Below are 11,157 nucleotides of genomic sequence, written 5' to 3' on the forward strand. Positions count from 1 at the left end.
CACACACACATACATACACACACACACTAAATAAATTAATTAAATAAATAAATAAATTAGTCTAATAACCTGAAGCTTAGAAAGCCAGGAAAACACTAAGATGTCACCCATTTACCTCTTTCCCAGGCTGCTTTGTGAAAGCAAAAGCCAAAGCCAGTGGGTATGTATTACCAACCACAGGGGAAATTGAGGCAGACACATGCTTGAGGCCAGAAATTGCAAGGCAGCTAGGGCAACAAGAACCCCAGTTTCAAATCAAAGAAAAGTGAATGGCCACCCCAGCCCGTTTCCATTCCCCCGCTGGCTCCTATACAGCATTTCCTCCCAGCACTTTGCCATAATTCTCGCACCACTCCTGCTTCAGACTCACAGGAAACTGATTCAGCAAAGTCCCAAAGGCAGTATGTCTGGGTTTAACTGCTTTCTTCTTGAAGTACTTCTCAGGCTTCCTGCTGGAACTGAAGACCAAACTACTGCTGTGAGTTTAGGGGTGACACACACATTAACCATCAGAGTAGGGTATGGCCTTTGCTTATTGGAATGGATGAGTGGCTATCTTTAGAATCCAATTTGCAGCTGGGGACAGAGCTCAGTGGTGGAGCTGGCCTGGCCTGCAGGAGACCCTGAATCCCATCCCCAGTACTGCATACACTAGAGCTATAATCCTAGCACTGAGCAAGTGGAGATTGGAGGATCAAAAGTTCAAAGTCACCCTTGTCTATATAAGAGTCAGAGGGCAGCCTGGGTTATGTGAAACTTGGTCATCAAAACAAAAGCAAGAGGGAGAGGGGAGAGGGTCCAGTTTGTAAATCACTGCTTCAAGTTCTTAGGAGTTTTTCAAGGGTAGCATTACATTATCCAGCCTCAGAGTCCCCACTTCAGCTGTGTTGACCAATGACAAAATCAGAACATCAAAATTAATTGTACATGTCTTGGACATTTGTGGTCTACCAGTGCTAAGATACATGTATAGGTTGTCAACTTAATATCGCTTTGATTTTTGAAAGTCCTGTGATGTGTAAGCTTAGAGATTTGAGGTATTTAATTAGTATTCTGTACTGATACCTCTTTCCCTAATGTTTTTATCGAAAAAATAAATTAGTAATCACTTGAGATAGTGGGTCAAAAGAACTGATTTGCCCTGAAGGTCCATTTTTCCTGTACAAATGCACCTGCTGGTTGAGAGGGCAAACAAATAGCCCTTTTCTGTTTGGGGAACTGAGTGATTCGGAGAAGCTCTGTCCCCCCCCCCCAGTCATGATGGACAGTAAGATATGCCAAAGTAATTTCTGAGTAACAGTAGTTAAACCGCAAAGGCTTCCAATTGATTAACCTTGCAAAAATTAAACTCACAGTAGACACACTGAAGCCAAGCACTTGGTTTACTCCCTTTATTATGCTTCCTGGAGATTCCTCTGTATGGCAGACCCCTGTGAAGCTTAAAAGGTATAAGACTTCTATAAAAAGAAATGTTTCCCCAAAAGAACAACCAAAAAATTAAAATAAAAGGACTAGAAATATAGTGAAATGTTCACTGTCACGGAGGCACTGGATACCTTACCATATCTATATTCAGTTTTTTTTCTATAATTAGTTTTTGTCAATGGACCATCAACCAAGTGCTCAAACATTTAGGGCATATTTCATGAATGCATGACTCTCCCATCAACAGGTTTATACAGACATTAAAAACATCTCTTAGGGACCAGTGAGATGGCTTAGTCACTGAGCCTTAGTGAGTATAAGGGCTTGCTACCCAAGCCTGATGACCTGAGTTCAATCCCTGGAGCACACTGAAGGAGAAAGCTGACTCCCACAAGTTGTCTTCTGACCTTCACTAGCTAGCTGCCACACAATCACTCTTGCACTCACGTACACATATCACACACACAATAGTAATAAATAAAATAAATAAAAATATATTTTAAAAATACATGGGAGGTTTATACAATGGCATGCAGAAATGTGGTATGTTTGCAACAAGCTAACATCCAGATCCCACGTAGAGATCGGCTACTGTCAGACCAGCTACACTAGAAAGCAGTGGCTGCTTCCAGAAAACAAAATCACAGAGCTGAGAGCAGATCGTAGAGAGGGAATTACTTTTCCTCTGTAAATTTGTTTTTTCCACAATGATCAGATTGACAGTAAATAAATGAATCAAAATCTGATAATGGCTAACTGGCATAATTCTTACTTTTATTGTCAACATGACACAATCTAGAATCTGCTGGGAATGGTGTCTCAGTGAAGGACTGTCTAGATCAGGTCAGCCTGTGATGAGTCTGTGGAGCCTTATCTTGATATGTTAATTGACAGGAAGACACATCCACTGTGGGTGGCACCATTCCCTAACTAAGAGATCCTTAGCTCTATGGGGGAAATGAAAGAAAGAGAGATGATGACTAGCAAGCCTGCATTCATTCATTGCTCTCTGCTTCCTAGTGCGAATATAGAATGACCAACTCTGCCAAGCTCCTGTTGCTGTGGCATCCTGGCCATGCTGAACTATAACCTGGACAAAAGTTCTGTATGAGGCTGAGAAGAAAGGATTCCTGGGGCTCACTGGCTAGCCAGTCTAGCCTTCTTGGTAAGCTCCAGGGTAGTGATAAACCCTGACTCCAAAATCAAGACCAGCAGTGCCAAAGGAAAGGTGCCTGCACACATAGGATGGACACATACACACACACATACACACACACAGTGGTACCAAGTACTGATATGAATATTGGCAAGGGAAAGTTATTCCATACTGCAGAGAAAAACAAAGGGTAGAGTCATATACCCATCTGGGGAACCAGACTATACAGGCACATTGACATTCCAGTTTTGTTTTGTTTTTCCCGTTTTGAGACAGAATCTCACTTTATGGCCCAAGCTGGCCTCAAATTCATGGAAATTCTGCTGAAACCTACTAGAAAATCCATTTCTTTATATTAGCATCCTAACATTTGGCTTCAGTCTACCTACACTGTCCTACCAGGTCTACACTGTCACGCTCACTGTGTGTAGCAAGAGGAATGCATAAGGATGATCACAATAATAAGGATTATTACCATGGAAACAATGGGGAAAGATTACGGTCTATGAGGGTTGAAATTCATTGTCACCAAACTCATGTTAAGTCCTATCCTCAGTACATGAGAATGATTAAAGATAAGGTTTTCAAAGCATTAACTTGAAATCATTAAGGGGAGCCTTAAGCCAGGCAGTGGTGATACACACCTTTGATCCCAGCACCCAGGAAACATGTGGATCTCTGTGAGCCCCAGGACATCTACATAGTTAGACCCTGTCTCAAAAGCAAAACAAGATAGGCTTTTATCAATATGGCCAGCATTCCTACAAGAAGTTGGGATTACAGGGAACCCCCCAGAAGAGGAGGCAGAGGGAGTGTAAGAGTCAGAGAGGTTGGAGGGCACAAAGAATCAAGGCCTCCTCAGCATGAGCAAAGCTCATATGAACTCAGAGTCAAAGCAGCACACACAGCACAAGCAGCACACTGCGTGGGTCTGAGCCAGGTCCTCTGCATATATATTATGACTTCCAGTTTGCTGTTTTTATGGGATTCCTGAGTGTGTGAATGAGTGGGTCTCTGATTCATGTGCCTTCACTTGGGCTCTTTTCTTTCCTTTGGTTTGTCTTGTCCAACTTCGATAGTTTTTGTTTTTTCTTATTAAACTTTATCTTGCTGGATTTTAATATTATGCCTTAGAAGCCTGTTCTTTTCTAATGAGAGACAGAAAAGGAGTGGATCTAGATTGGGAGCAGCCATTTCAGAAGAACTGAGAGGAGTGGAGGGAAATGAAACTGTAATCAGGATATAGTATGAGAGAAAACATCTACTTTTCAATAAAAGAAAAATGCAAACAGTAAAAATAAAATTCTAGAACTGAATGGAAAGAAGTAAAAAGTTTATACTATATTATTTTAAAAATAAAACTGGTTAGAAATAAAAGAGTTGGGATTAGGACAGAGGCACACTCAGAGAGAAGAGCTGTGAGGACCCAGAAGGAAAGAGGACAGCGGTGTCTCAGAACAAACTAAACCTGACGACACTCTCATCTCAGATTTTATTTTGAGACAGGGTCTCATGTAGCCCAAGCTGGCCTCAAAGTCTCTATGTAGCTCAGGATGACCCTGAACTTCCGATCTCTCTGCCTCCACCTCCAGAGTGTGGGGATTACAGGCATGTGTCATCATGCCTGCTTTGTGTGGTTGCTGGGGCTCAAAGGCAGGACTTCATGTGTGTGCTAGCTAAGCACTCCAACCTGGGCATCCTGCCTCCGGGACTGTAAGGCAAAGGATAGTTGCTGTTTAAGGCACACAGTATTGGGTGGTGGCAGTCTTCCATAATGCAAAATTCGTAGTGGAAGATAAGTGAGACTAGTCCTTTGTTGCCTGGAAAATAAAACCAGAACCTCCAAGAAGCCATACAAAATAAGGCCTAAGGAGTAGGAAGTCCAGCATATGCAAAACTCCCAGAAACATAGATTCAGCTCACTCGCCTTCTTCACCCAGACCCTAGTGGACAAAAGCTGCAAGGGAGAGAAGGACTGAGAAAACATCCAGAGCCAGTGGCTTGTCACCAGGGTTACCTGTAGTGCTCATCTTGGTTTCTAAACACAACAAAGGTCACAAACCCAAGTAACAACATGATCTTGCCATGGTGAGTACATTTTCACATGTTTTGCTAATGCTCATCCAGAACTGACTTGAGTCAGGGCTTTGCTAGATGTGAAGACAGAAGGAAACACAACTGGACAGCTGCCAGCCTGGCTGCAAAGAGGCAAATGACATCAAGAGAGCCAAAGCATATGATATTATTGAGCTTCGGTAAGTCGAATTTAGAAGCCACCCGATGGAGACGTCTCAGGGAATACAGTCATACACAATGCACTGTCTAGGAAACAGAACTGCTGTTTTTCCTTTCACTCTCTGGTTCCACTCTTTCCCCGGAATACGGTGCTACTTCAGCCTCTGCTTTGCAAGAACATATGCCTCCCCCACAACCCCACACCCCCACAAAAATAAATTACTAACTGCTTCTGCTGCGGGAGATAGTCCATACAGGGCCTGAAAGAGGGGCGAAAGGAGGCAGGTTAGGAGGGACAGGAAAGGGCGGGCTTTGTGCTGTATACAGCAGGAGCCAATGCGAGTAATAAATAGCAAGGGCCTGTCATACTGTCCAGGAAGTCCTTGGCAGCAATGTGGAGAACTCAAGGGAAAAGGTCACTGGTGAGTAGGCAGAAACTCAGTCCTGGCATTTGCTGCCTTTTCCAGAACAGTACAGTGTCAGCTGCAATTGGATGCAGCTGGAAATGCTGAAGGGTCATTTTGTTGGTAAAGCAAAGACAATAGAAAGTGCAGGGCGAATGGCTGATTGTAGCTGTCAACTGCTTACTCTAAATTTTGAAATCAAAAGTGCTTATCAGTGTGAGTTGTCTTTGTCCAAGAACAAAAGGGACCATTGGATCCAAAGAGCCGTGTGAATCCAGGGAGGATTTTCTCTAAAAGCATGCTTCTCTGTTCTCTGTCTAGAAGGCTGCCACTGACCTCACTGGTTGGCAAAACTCCAGCATGAGGCCAGGCACCTGAGGCTACCTGAGACCTGAGGGAATGATAGGAAAAGCTCTTGATGCAAAACCTTGACTGGACACTTTTTTTTAATGCAGATTTTTAAAATCAGCATATGACTGACATATTTTATGATTCTCCCTCCCCCCATCTTCCCCAATCCCGTTACCTCTGCTCCCTTTCTGTAGCCCCTCCCCCCAGGTTCTTTTCATTGTTCCTGCCCTATGGGTCCTCTGTCACCTTCCATCCTTTCTCATCATCTAATATCTTCTCTTGGTATCCTTTCCAGATTTTAGACTTTCCCCATATTACACATGTTTACATATACACATACATTGCATGCTAGGGTACACATGTGAGGGAGAACATGGGGCTTGTTTCTTTCTGAATTTGATTCACCTTGTTCAATATCCACATCCATCCATTTTCCTACACGTTCCATGATTTCACGCTTTTCCACAGCTAAATAATAATCCATTCTATGCATACACTATATTTTCCTTATTCATTCAGGTGTTGATGGACATGTAGCTTGGTTTGACGTTCTATTGTAAATGCAGCAATAATCATGGATGCACAAGTGTTTCTGAGGTAAGATGCAAGGTCCTTTGCATATGCCCACAAATGGGGATAACTGGGTTGTATGGTAGATCTATTTTTAGTTTTCTGAGGAACCTCCACACTGATCTCCCCAATGGCTGTATTAAATTACACACACACACACACAAACACACACACACACACACACACACACACAAACACACACACACACAAACACATACATCAGCTCATACAGGGCTTCTTTCCCCACATCTGCTCTAACATTTGTTCTTAGATTTCTCAGTGACAGTCATTCTGACTGGGAAGAGGTGTTATCTCAAAATAGTTGCATTTCCCCAGTGAGTATGGATGCTGAAACCATTTGTAAATACTTACTGGCCATTTGTGTCTCTTCTTTTGAGTTGCATGAGGGGCAGTTTTGTTCCTTTGCTCTTTCGTTTCTGGGGTTCTGTGTAGATTCTGAAGTCTGGCTGGTGAAGGTTTTCTGCCACTCTGCTGGCTATCTGTTTCATGTTGCTGACAGTTTCTTACTGTGCAGAAGCCTACTCCGTGTTTTCTTCTAGCAGTTTCAGTATTTGGTCTGTGAATTAATGTCTTAATAGCTGTGGCTGTCCTAGACTAGCTCTGTAGAACAGGCTACCCTTGAACTCCAGACTGTTTCTGCCTCCCAAGTGCTGGGATTAAAGGCATGCCATCACTGCCCGGCTCAAGTTGATTTTTTATATAGAGGGAAAGATGTCAATCATTAATAGTTGCCTTTAATTCCTAGGCAAATGATGCCCTGTTCAGAGAGTCCTTTCCTACACTGTATCTTGAGGTGTACTGCCTTTGCTTTCTGACACTCTTCTTGAAGGCTACAGAGCAAGAGATAAAAAACAGAGAGCTCTTTTGAGAGCCACTGTTCCAGAAGTGAGGCTGTGTTAGGTGTTTTCCACAGGAAACGCATTTATGAACAAAACATTCTAATGGATCAAAACACTATGCTTCTACCCTCATCTCAAGTATGAAGGAGCCCAGTAATGCACTGGGCTGAGCACTAAAATCCCCAAACTTCTGTTTCCTTAAATGCAAAAAGGCAAAACTATGCCATTAATTCTGACCTGGTTACACATCTGTAGACAGACAATTAATAATACTGACTCTGGGTAGAGCCCCAGGCACACTCTGCCATGATATCTGCAGAATGAGCCTCTGGGATGTTTGTAACCAATATCTGTGAAGGCATCTTCGGGGAACTGGTGAGGTTCTGAATGGATATGTGTTGCTGACATTAGCATGGCCATGTCAAGGACACCAATGCCTCAGACCCATGGGAGTGGCAAAGCCATCCCCAGGTTGGACTCCAGGACATTGAAAAGCCTTCCTCTGGTTCTTGTGTAAATGCTGAGTGTGCAGAAAGCTTTGACCAGCACATATTCCTCCCTGATGTTTGTAGCCTGAGACTGATTTCCTATAGAGACCATGCATAGAGACTAACTAACCCCTACTCCTTACACTGTACATAATAAGCATGCTGATTTTCAGGGTTGTGAAACAGGTGCCCCTGTCAGAGCAAGCACAGCCAATCCAATCCCAGCTTTTCTGTATTTGTGTCTGTTCCTTCTTCATCCACAAGTTGCTCCCTGTCAGGTTTCTAGGACCAAAGCCACAAAGGATGTGGCAAGCATTACCTTCATATCCTAAGATCTCTTGCCTTATAGGCATGCTTAGAAATGCAAACAATAGATGCATAGCAACCTTCAAAAATAGACAATACTTTAGCCAGTTTTAACAGTACAACTGGGGATCTTTACCAGAGGCTTAGCTGACACTAGGCATAACTTGATCCAATCTTTAGCTCCTTCTATGTTCTCTGTCTTATCCAGTCTTTTCGCCTTTCTCTTGCCAATGTTAAGAAAAACTGGAACCAGGTATACACTTTTCTGGGATTGAGAATCATTTCTAGGAAGCTGTGGGTGTGCTTCCGTGATAGAACACTTGCCCAGCAGGCATGAGGTCTCAGCACTGCAAAAATAAGTCTCTCTAGCTAAGACACAAACAACCCAGCAACTAGATGCCTTCCTGTGCTTAAGGTCACCAGACCAGGCTACCTACTAGGTATTCTCCTCCTTGGACCTTAAACTTCTTCTGTCATGTCCTTGCTCTGTTCCTCGGTGTTCCATGCTTAGACCTCCCAGTGTCATTCATTTCAAGAAACCTAACTTGCTTTTCTACAACAGGCTTCAAATAACCCAAGTCTAGGGAAACCTTCAACCTTTACATCTCTCCAAATACATCAAGCATCACAGTAAACAAAAGGGCCTTTAGGAACAAAGGTGTTGACCGAATATCTGTATCTATAACATCAGCTAACTAGCCAGCTGGGCTTCCACTCTCCTCCTCTCCTCCTGGAGTTCCTTAGTTCCCCTCCTGTAAAGTGGAGGTGAGGGTTAACCTCCGTTGCAAAACAGCTCTCGATTTAAATGGAATATGGGAAGATTACTCTGAGCCTGAGTGACTGTGGTCCAGGAACACAGAATCTTGCCGCCCTGAATGGCTTGCTCCAATGTGGAAGTGGTTGCATGAACTTCCACAGCACATCAATTTCTCTACCCCTTGCAAGTTCCAAGTGGCAGGGTCAGCTAACGTACACCTGGAAACCTGTGGGCCAGGTGAGTGCTAGAGTTACTCTTGGCTCCAAAGGTGTCTGTTGCTCTGAAAACACACTCTGCAGGGCAGATGTAAAGTAGACTCTTGGCTCAGCCCATCCAGGATCCCAATCCCAGTTCCTCCACTATCTGGGTGAACTTGGGCCTATTACTTGTGTTAAGTAGAGTTTATGGGAGGTCACCATTTTGAACGGAGCTTTTACACAAGGCACTAATAATCCTTATCAAACCAGAATGCAATCAGCCATGCTAAGGAAGCCAGTAGATTTCCAAACAGGTCTGTTTTTCCTAAAATAAAATTCCAATCGACCTGCTTCTGTATCTTAGGAAACACCCCATGCTTCACTTGTTAGAAAAATATAAATAACCTGAAGCAACCTCATGTTCCCCAGATTTCCCATTGTTTCTAGGTTATAGACCCGCTGTCTGCCCTTCTCACGATAGCTCATTCTATTTGGTCACCAGAAGCTGTTTGGCTAATGAACCACAAATAAAAGATGATTGGATCTCCAGCTGAAACTGTTGTAACTTCATCTCGACACCTGTAGCTCCTGAGCCTTGGCTGCCATCTCTGCACAGACAAGGCCATTGCCAAGTTCACAGAACTGTAGGAGGGGAAACAAGGAAGAAGAAGCTGCTCCTGGATGTTTCTGCTCTTCTTCACAGCCAGGAGTAGGCAAACACACGGTGTTTGACAAAGCTCATGTGCACTAGGACTTTTCTAGAAAAATAACTTTCCTCACGGGCCCCATGAAGTCACTTGCTGGGCCTGAAATTACCTCTGCAGGCAGCCGTGCAAGTGGAGCCTGCTTGGTGGCACAGCTGATGCCCTGACTGTTTGCTTGAGGTCAATGTGTCTTCAGATGAGGGCAGACTTAACTTTCTGGACAGCAGGATGGAAGGTGGTACAACTGCTATCCTGGATAGAGCACTGGCCATAAGAAACAGCCGCTTGGAATTTGCAGAAAAGCAAGGGTAAAGTCACCAACCTAACTGCTTTCTAATTTGGGAGTGTTGCATGTCCCCAGGGCATCCCTGTGGTACAAGAGTCTGAACCCTACCTTTCTTGGATCAATGTGTAGGACAGAGAATGATCCTCTGGCATCTTTTACTTGCACTGTCTAAGAATATCAAGCCCACACCAAATACCACATCTGATAAGTAAATAAATGCATAAATTAGGGAATGGATGGAGCATATGCTTTCGGACTATGTAAACTAGCTGTCTGAGTGATACCCCACTCCCACTCTATAGCGTGCTTCCAGCATTCTCTACAAACTTAGGCCTTTACCTCAAAATCTAATTTTGAAAAGCAGGAACATTTCCCAGTGCAAACATGGCTCAATCAAAACTGTCAAGAGCAATGATGCATTAAGCTAATCCATTCAATCCTTCATTCACTCAACAAACAGTTACTAAATCTTCATTACACAGCAGACACTATGCCAAGTGCCAGAAACAATGGAAGAAAAAAGATAAAGTTTCTACCACAAGATATTGATTTTTTTTAAAGCTTTCTAAGTAGTTCAGATGCATATCAGAGGTGAGAAAGTGAGTCATTCACTCACTGCCCAGACGCTTGGAACATATAGCCTGAGCCCCATCATTTCCAGGAATAACTGTCAATTCCTATGTTCCTGTCCCAGCCTTCCCTCTTAACTGGTTGGAATCCCAGACTGAATTCCTTACTGCTTTTCTCAACTACTGAATATCATCCTTACTTGGGGTTACCTAAAAAGTCAAGTACAAAAACCAAAAAAACTAAAACAGACTATTTTACATTTGTCTTTAAAAATAAAATAAAACCAGGAGATGGAAAGGTGGCTCAATAGTTAAGGGCACTGCTGTTCTTGCAGAGGGCCCAGGTTCACACAACCATCAGTAACTCCAGTTCCATGGAATCCATGTCCTTTCCTGCCCTCTGAAGGTACCAGGCACACACATGGTACTCATACATACATGCAGACAAACACTCAAAAACATAAACATTTTTTTTTTCTGAGACAGTGTTTCTCTGTGGCTTTGGAGGGTGTCCTGAAATAGCTCTTGGAGACCTTTTTCAATTTTAAAAACAAAAAAACAAAACAAACAACAACAAAAAAACAAAACAAAAGAAAATGTATTAATTTCAACCCAACCTTCCCCACCCACATTCAACTCATTTTTATTAAACACACCTTACATTATAGACAACCTGGAAATCTAAGGCAACAAATATAGTTCCAATGATGAGTTAAAACCCTGGTCCTCAAGAGAAAGCATTCTTGGAGAACAAGGCTGACTTTCCCTTCTGTGTGTTGTCCCTTCAGAGCTGATGAAAAGCCTCACTGAAGTGAATTAGCTGCCCAGCAGCCGCCTCTCTGCCCATCA

The sequence above is a fragment of the Phodopus roborovskii genome, unplaced genomic scaffold, assembly GCF_943737965.1.
Source record: "Phodopus roborovskii unplaced genomic scaffold, PHOROB, whole genome shotgun sequence".
In the NCBI taxonomy this organism is placed as follows: Eukaryota; Metazoa; Chordata; class Mammalia; order Rodentia; family Cricetidae; genus Phodopus; species Phodopus roborovskii.